This window comes from Anarrhichthys ocellatus, unplaced genomic scaffold (genome assembly GCF_004355925.1).
Source record: "Anarrhichthys ocellatus isolate YVR2014 unplaced genomic scaffold, GSC_Weel_1.0 scaffold11, whole genome shotgun sequence".
Taxonomy (NCBI): Eukaryota; Metazoa; Chordata; class Actinopteri; order Perciformes; family Anarhichadidae; genus Anarrhichthys; species Anarrhichthys ocellatus.
The window spans coordinates 2,787,203-2,796,576 of record NW_022280041.1 but is presented as its reverse complement, the minus strand read 5'-3'; the positions used below and the strand labels follow the sequence as shown (position 1 = coordinate 2,796,576).

The window sequence follows — 9,374 nt, the reverse complement described above, 5'->3', positions numbered from 1 at the left end:
TGATCATGCTACGCTCAGAGGAAGTGACGTAGTAGAAAAAGTCAGAAAGACTGTGGTCTTTATGGGACACAGGGAGTCGAGTGGGTCAAACAAGCACAGGACTCTCAACCAGGAGACCAGTGTTCGTGTCCCAAAGTGTGGAGTTATTTTTAAGTTATGTTAGCGTAGCCTGTGACGTGTTTTCGGTACTTATGTTGCGTTGTTTGCATTTTACTTAACTTTTAAGCCCAGCCATGATATTTTGGTTTTGTTGCCTGAACCTAACTTTGACCGTTGCACGGTAACAACGTGGCGTAAAATGACACTTGAAAAGCCAAAAACACGAGCAATGTCCCTAAAATGTCTACGTGCTATTTATACGCCTTCCCATGAGATCGAGGTTCGAGCAAAAGTCTAATAACATTGAATCTGAGGACTGCAACTAATGTGAAAGGGGTCACTCAAAAGTGTTGAACCCACAGAGAATTAACACCTGACTGTCTCTCACCGTCTTTTCTTTGACTTTTAAAAGACCTAATAACTGTGGATTAGCATGTCATGATTTCTGAAAAGAAACATCGCTGTTGAGTTTTTCAAATGTATTTTTTGGTGCTTTGAGCCGAGTGGCAGATAGTTCCATCATAACGGAGAGAAGGCCGACATCTCCAAAACTAGGCAACTAACGGCAAAACAATTGACATTGATAACCAGCACTACAGGTAAGAAGAAAAACGTGCATTTTGGGTCAAACTGTCACAACTGTGTTTTTCTCATTGTAACTTCACTCGTCTGTTTGACCTGTGGAATGATGCATGTGCAGCTTTAGACACTTGTTTGAAGGAGGAAAGTTTCTCTGTGCTCAACTTGAATCTGATTTCACGACGCGGACGTACGGAGCAGGTTTTTCTGACGTCACGACTGGAAGTGGAACCCATTGTAAGCTATCTGAACAGCAACAAATGGCAGACAAAGTTAGCGACTAGCTGGTAAAGAAAGACAACTATCTAACAGGTCAACTTAAGAGCTACAATTCATCAGGTGGTCAGAAACATCATTGCAAAGGGACGATGAAGTTACTTCATGTCTGCTGGGTTTGTGGAAAGGCAAAAGTTACCCGAGCCAACGACTCTTTAAGACGTCTTTCTATTCTTCAAAAGGTGATACTTCTTCTGCCTTAAACTGGCCCAAAATCGGTGAACAAAGCTTTGTAGCTTTTTCAGAAATGTTCAACTTTGAGCACAGCCAGCTTCGTCAGGCCACGCCCCATTAATAAGGGGACAAATAGGATGACACCAGGGGATCTGTTTTTTTGTGTGCTATGTTGATTCGGGTATGTGGGTTGGAGGAGGCGTGCACCTGCCACAGCTAAACCTTTTGGCAAGTGAAAAAAAAAAGTGGGCGCAGCCATGTGCAAGGGAGTGTTTTTTTAAAGATCAGGACAATGCGGAACACTGTATGTGAAGCCATTAGTTCCTATGAGTGCTTTTACTTTTGATGCTTTAGTGCAGAGTGCAACTGCACTTATTTTACTTTGAGGAAGTGATACTTTCCCACTGCTGCTATTTTGGCCGGGGACCCCCCCCCCCCCCCTGGAAGCCCTTCCCTTCGGGGACTCCCGGTGGTCCCTGGACCTTATGCTGGGAACCCTTCATCCAAATATGTGCACTTTGTGTCAACCATTCCTGGAAGTGGCCATGTGCTTCCGGGGTGGCTCCCACAACATCTCGTCCCTGTCATCACTTTTTTAACACACTTCAATTGGTGTGAAACTTTTTTTGTTTTGTTTCCAACCTTCCTCTTCTCCTCCTTCCCAGAAAAAAAAAACAGGTCTCTCTAAAGTGTCAGCTACCCGCCACCCCAGATGCCATATTTAGGATACAAATGTGAAGAGATGACAGCGCTGTAAAATGGTGCCCGTGCCGAGATTATAATTAACATTTCCCAACCTACATCACTCTCCCTCCCACTTCTCCTCCGCTGCTTTCTCCCTATTCACCCACTCCTGTGCAATAAATGGGGGGGGGGGGGGGGGGGAAATGCAAGAAGAAAGGAGAGAAAGGGAGAAGGAAAAGAAAGGGAGAAGGAGGAGGAGAGAGAGAGAGAGAGAGAGAGAGAGAGAGAGGGTGACCAAACTGAGGGAGGAGGGAGGGGGAAACGGCGTATGCTTGTATACAACCCTGATTTCCATTTTTTTTCCCAACTCGTAATGTATTTAATTCAAGTGAAACGTAATCATGACGTGTCGTGTCATTAATCTCCTCGCCGCCTCTCCCGTAAGTACACTGAGTCTTTACTTTCAACATATATCCGATATCTTCCTTTATCTAGCGGGGATTTTATCCACCACTCTGTTGACATGTACACTTTTATGCGCGGTGGCACGGAACACCGGGGATGAAACATTTCCAAAAATTTGTTGAATTTATTGCGACTGTTGTTGCCTCTCTCTCTCTTTTTTCTTCTTCTTTCTCTCCCTCCACGAGCAACACACGGGATAATGGCCAATATAGTTGTTGTGTTTTATTTGCAGTTTGGATGCGGAGGCTATGTGCGCGCGCGCGTGTGAGTGATTGGCATGAAGCATGTATGTACGCATGCATGCATGCGAACCGCGCGCCCTCCGTCCGGGAACACTTTTACGTGTGTGTCATGTATGTAAGCCGGCAGTATGGTGCGCGCGCGGCCGACATTGAATGTAGCATATATCCGATATAACCCAGTGACATGACAATAAACGTTTTTATTTACAAATGCGCTGTTTTCTCGGCGTCATTCGGCGAACACTCGGTGCAACATTTGGAAGAAGTGGATTCGGCGAGTCAACGCGGAATTAAACGCGACTTTAAAATGGTTGCAAGAGCACCAAAAGTCCCTCGGAGTGGTTCAGGATTCTATCCTTTAAATTCGCCTAACTTTAAAACCAAGTTCTGCTTTCGCGAGCACTTATTTTAAATCCACGCGAGGGGAACCGGTTGTGAAATTCGGCAGCGTTATGACCTCTTCTTCTTTATCCCGTTTTAACCTCTCTGGGGGGAATAAAACGACGTTTGCCCCCCTTTAAAAAAAAAAAGTAGGTTTTTACAAAAAAAGAAAGAGGCACAAGTTCCCGGTGCGTAACGGAGCGTTTCGATAAGCCGCAGACATATTGTCCAGGCGTAAAAGTGGATTTTTTTTTTTGCATACTAGCGAGTTGATTTGCAATAATTTGTGGGGTGGATGCGATTAGCTCGACTAATTCTTTTGCTGGACACACACATTAAGCATTGTGTAGTGCATTGTTTTCGAGATAAGCGCCGCCACTTTCATCTGGGATGTGCGCAAAAAAAAAAAAAAACCCAAAACGCATCCTCGGGCCGCAACAGTGTTTTATAAACGTTATACTTTCTCTCTCCTCCCCCCACCCACCCTCCATACCTTTTTACTACGATGTTTACTACGACGCGTATACTTGTCCTAACATCACCTCCAGCGTCCACGAGCTCAGAAAGTAGCATAGCAAGTGTGGCATGTAACCGTGTGTGTGTGTGTGTGTGTGTGCGTGTGCAAAACGCGTGTTGCCAGATTGCATTCTGGAAAGAGAAGTTACCACGTTTTCAGCCCCGGTTTAAAAAAAAAACAACAACACAAAAACACAAAACAAAATGAGCGTATTTTCGGGACTGATGTCGGATTTGGGAGATTGGCAGAGCACTCGAGATGAAATCCATGATGGCACTTTCTCCCTCTCGTCTTTTCCCCTCCCTTAATCTTTTGTATAGAAAATTTAAGAACAAAATGGAGCAGGGGAGAGAGCGATAGATAGGCTGACATGACACTCACACGCGCCACCCCCGACTTCTCCAAACTACATCCCACTGTTTAGGATTTTTAATCGCATTTTTTTTGTTATTCTTGGAAGCGAGGTATGTGCGCGGGCACCATCTGCTCGCCGGGGTTAATCTCGTTATTTTTTTTAGTGTGGGGGGGGGTGTTTATTAGCGCATTGTTTGTTGATGGTTATTTATTTCATTAATGTGCCTCTAATTGAGATGGCCGCGAGAGAGAAGAGGGGAAAGAGCGACTGAAAATGGTTGCACGTTATTGACGCACATCACAGGGGCGAGGAGGAAATTCCTCATGAGATAAGGCGCAGACGTGTCATCTGGGTTTGACCGAAGACACTCCTGTCGCCTTCTTTTTCTGTATCCAATGGAATATGTTTAGTGATCCCGAAATGGCCTATTTCTTTTTTCTTTTTTTTAAAATCCACCCTAAATGTCACACTTCTGAGAACGTGTGCATAGTGGAAGTAGGTTGACATTGCTGGCTCGTCCTACAAACAGGGAGGTTGCTGAACTCTTTTTTTTTTGTTTTATTTTTACACATATTCTCTAAATTAAATACACCTTAACATTATATCTGAACACATATCTTGTGATTTGAAAGCAGATGATCTGAAATAATGAGTGCATTATTGTCAAAATTGCTGATTTTTATTTGCTCACTCGAGTGACTTTTTTTAAAAATTGTAATCAACGATGCCACTGAAATCTTATCCTCGTCCAGCCTTCGCCGGAAACTAATAAGACAAGCATCTCTGTGATATAAAAAAAACAACTAAACCTGAGAAGAGTCACCTCTCCGGTGGGAAAGTATCCCTCCACAGGAACATCTACTGCAAGTACTCATCAGGAGCCCACTGTACTAACGAGCGTGAGACGCTGCCCCCCCCACCCGTGTTAGAAAGAGTCTAATGGTTCTGCTTCATTCAGACTTCTCTTTGCTTGTTGTGCTCAAGTAGTATCCTCCTCCTCCTCCTCCTCTTCCTCCTGCCCACCTTTGTACGTACTCTACTGTGCTTGAGGGGGGCACATACACCCCATCCAGGTGGCTCTTGGGTAAAGGGATTGTATGTGAGGGAGAAAGAGACGGAGAGACTAAGAGGGAGAGGAGTGTAGCACCAATCAAGGCCTCTGATTGATATAATTGGGTCATTAGTGCGCTGCGGGAGAGGCACCTGCTTGCCCTCAGTTAGGAAGAAGCTACTGCATTGTGACATTTTCAGACCGTTGAGAGTTCTGCTGCCTGCTCGGGATTAGGGTGTATTTAGAGCACTGGGGTCTTACTTAAATAGTACATCACTTTGTGCCACTTGAGTTTTCGCAGACCGGTTCCAAACTTGATTTTTAATCGGACAGGTAGGTGGGCTCACTTGTGTCCGCTCAGACCCGGTGCACGTTCGGGCTCAAATGGAGTCGTCGTTTCGACAGCAAAGCGAGCTAAGCTAAGCTAAGCTAAGCGGGTCACGGCATAGGTAGAAAGGGAGGGTGGGCCCACAGTGGTCCGATCATCAAGAGACGGCGAGCCTGAAGGTTAGTTAGAGAGGCGGAGCTCCCAACAGTGTCTGAAAACCCCGTCCACTCACACTTTTACCGTGTGCATCTCACTTCCTTTTAGTAACTTTCCAAAATTGACAATTTAAGCATGCGGCATGCAGCCAAAGGCCAGATCTTACTGTAAGGATGTGAGAAAGGAAGGCAGTTTTTAACCGAGTGCAGCTCTACCAGGTCTGACCGAAAGTGCGCGCCGTTATCCCCATATTTGAACCGTTATCTCAGCTCTATCGCCCTGCCATTCGGACCAGCTATGAGCTCTTTTTGCTTTCAAATGTGGTCGGACAACACAGAGCAGTTACCTCCCAGCCCACATATGGCATACATACCGCCAAGGTGCCCTTTGTGCGAGGTGCATCACCGCAAATTACACCTTTTGTTGTTGATCTAAGTATTGACACTCCCATGTGACTGTGCACATACAGTGAAAGTGCAATCGAGTGTGCATGAAACAAGTTGTTGCTAAGTAAGAGAACTCATGCTCTGCAAATTTCCCCCGGGGCCGAAAAAAAAGAATCAACTCGTGTTAACGTTTGGAATCGGTCTGTCTGAGATATGATACACATATTGCACAAGGAGGTCACGGTGTCGGGTCAGCTAGGGGCTTGTGGGTAGTCTGCGTTTTGCTCGAGGGGCACTTCACAAAGAAAGGGGGCGGTTATAGCTGACGAGTTTCGCTACGCACATTTGTATTTTTGATTGAAAATTAAAAAACAACGTGTTGGCGTTTGCATGATTGCCCCCCCCCTTCCTTTGCTTTTCCTCTCAACCCCTGCAGGTGATCTTCAGTGTGCACAGATAAGCCTTTTAGAGAGAACACATTCAGTGATTTGCTTATGACATTTGCATGCTCCAAAGCCATTCTTTTTTTAAAGGCCTCAATCCTGTAATCCTGAAAGAGACGAGTCAGTCAGCACCCCCCACATCGGTTTAGACGCAGCGCGGCCCGAAACGACTCGGAGTGGGAGCCACGCTTCTCTGCCCGAGACGCCGCCACGTTTTCCGACGTTCGGAAGTCGCTCGGGGATGCGGCGGCGGCGCGTTGCTCCCAATTGTATCCGACAAAGAGCAGGAGCAACAGCTAGAGAGGAGACAAGTGGAGGGCAAGGTAGAGGAGGAGAAAAAGGAGGTGGTGGGGTTCAGGCAGGAGGAAACCCGAAGGAAAGCAGTAGGACAGCGTTAAATTCACAGAAGTAGAGCAGGAGCCGCCCCGGATCTAGCAAAAAGATGAAAGAGCTGAGGGACAGATTGAGAGTCCAGGGGCCTGAAAGTTTCCCATCAAAAAGATCAATATATCGCTATTTGAAGGACCACAGGCGCCTGCAGTTTGGTTTTGAAGCAGAAGTAAGTCCTTCGACAGCAACATTACTGCCATTCTCTGACACCCAAAAAATGGATACGCAAAAAATAAAAGTTTCAGTCCACGAGTCATATCTTTAAAGAGGCAAGGGGGGAGACCTTCCTCCCGATCACTGCTGAAGATGAGGGGAAAGGGGGGAGAGAGCACCAGCCAGACAGAGTTGGAGCAAAGCAGGGAGTGAAGCAAGGGGGTTCAGGGAAAGGTGAAGTAAAGGAAATGAATACCGTCTGTGGGGAAGTTCGCCACGTGATAAAAACCGCAGGACCACATAGCACTTTCCCACACAGGGAGCGGACTCCCCCTTGCTCTACCTCCCTCAGTCGCTCGTCCTCTCTTTCATACGCGCTTTTTATTTTCTTTTCTTGTGGTCAAGTCTCTCAAAACACCCACTTATCCCCCGAAGGACGCCTCACCTCGCACACGCTTCATCACATGAGAGTTCAAGTAATCCAGCTGGAAGATGAGGTATCACTTGTGAGGATTTCGCTGAAGCGCACACACACACACACACACACACACACACACAAGCACACACCTGGACCTACGCAGCCTCCAGATAGAGTGTTCACTTTACGCCCTCGGGCCCAGGCCGGAGACCTTGAAGGTGCCTATTTTTAGGGCCGTGGAGGAGGACGTGTGCAACACACACACACACACACACACACACACAAACACAGGCCCAGATAAGAAGACAAAAGCAGATGGTGCGTACCCTTTTTACTCTTCAGTGCCCCCCCCCTTCCTCCCTAAGGGGTCACAAAATAAATTGAGATGATTAACAAGCTTGGAAAGAATAAAACGCATATTTATGATGCAGATATTGATGCCTCTCGTCAGATCTTTTCTTTTTTTCTTGTGATATGCTGCAGCCCTCCATCAATTATGAAGACCATTAACATGAAACAACCTAAGCAGGGCAAATCACACTCTAAAGAGCCCACAGACTTAATTATGCAAACTGTGACGAGTCGCTGCAAGTATGTTTCGCTCGGCTATAAAGGCAAACAAGCCAACAAGAAACAGGCAGTGGACGGCATACGCACGCCCTCTTAAAACACAGCACATAACGTCATGTTTAATGTAAAGCAGAGCAGATATAGTACTTCCCGCCCACACACGCATGCACACACACAGTTTAAAAACACTAACTGAAAGGTGTTCACATCCTTGCATGCACAATTGTGGTGTGTGGCGTTCTGGCGTGTCCGAACATGCACTAACTGCCTTCACTATAAAAGCTGTACCACTCTGTGGATATGTACATAATGACATCAAACCCCCCCCAAAATAAACTTGTCTGAACATATTGTGCTCCTACTCCCTCTGCAACTATTTATCGAGGCTGTGATGTATGACTCAGCAACCTCCCCCCCTCCGATCTTATCCTTAACACACACCTTGTGACACAAGTGCAGGAGTAGTTATCGGCATTTAAACAACGCTGATTTCGCTTGGATGGGCTAAAAATTGACCCCCGTCATAAAAACTAATTTCCACTGAAGGTAATTCAGTACTTTACATCAGTTATCTCAGTGGCCACAAAGTTACTCTGCAATTACAGTAATGACACCATCATGGAGATGCTCAACACAACAAGGATATGCTTTTAAGCTGTCATTACCGTGTGAATTGCAATGCTGCACGTACACTGCATATTTCAGGGTCAGAGACAAGGCAGGGGGGGGGGGGGGGGGGAGTCTCTAAAAGAGCAGTTTAAATCTAGTATTTTTCTTTCTCCATACTTTATTTGTATCTCACATCAAGACCGACTGTATGATGTTGGTGGATCACATTACCATGATGATCTTTTCAGTAAAAAAGCAACTTTAACACCAAAAAGGGGCAGTTTTTTCCTTTGCAAAAAACTGCCGCACGCACGCATCGGTCCTTTGTACGTCTTTTAAAACGCGACAAACCCTGCACAATCAATTTTTGTGCAATCGCGTACAGAAGTGCTCAAATATGCAGATTGGGAACGATTCGCATTCGTTGGTAATGTGGACTAATGTCCGCGGTTGGTTTCTACCATCGGAGGCTGGTTCTTCACTGCTTTTCTTGGTTCATTAACACCTGGGTTTCATTCTGCTCCACCTGATTCCGATCCCATTTGTCGTCCCTAACCCCCCTTTTTCCCCCTCCATCCATTGCTCCACCTTATCGCCTCCTCTCCATCTATCCAAATTTTCTATGTTGGCATGACAGGGGCCGGTGGTTGGCGACAGCCACCGTCACGGTGCGAACAATGCATTGTGATGGTGATATTCATATGATAATGCCATCAGACGTAGCACTGCCGCAGATACGTTGAGACAAGTCTTTCCCCTTTCTGTATCTCTCTCAGTCTGTCTGGATGTATATTTGTGTGTTGACTCTTCAAACGATTTTTTTAAATCTGTTGTTCTCTTCATGTTATGCCCCTCCACCACTCTTGATTTCTCTCCCCTTCTCTGCTCCAGCATGTCTGTCTCTTTACCCTATTTTTCTTTCCCCCTTTCCCCTCAACAACCACGCTGGCAATCGCATTAAATCATTTTCATTCACATGGCTTCTGACAATGTTTTTTTTCCCTTCTTCTTCTTCTGTTGCCCAGTTTGTAACAGCACTGTATGTTTCTCTCCGTCTCTCTCTTTCTTTCCCTCTGTCTGCCTCCTTTCTCATTTTTT

At 45.9% G+C, this 9,374-nt stretch overlaps 1 protein-coding gene across 2 annotated transcripts in view; it reads left to right on the top strand.

Moving 5' to 3' along the window:
* Positions 1-2,069: 2,069 nt before the first annotated feature.
* The window catches only part of znf219 (zinc finger protein 219), an 18,361-nt gene continuing 11,056 nt past the window's right edge, over positions 2,070-9,374 (top strand). For both annotated transcript variants that reach the window (XM_031851035.1, XM_031851034.1), the window contains exon 1: positions 2,070-2,252. The gene's annotated coding sequence lies outside the window, so the exon portion shown is untranslated. The remainder of the gene's footprint in view (positions 2,253-9,374) is intronic.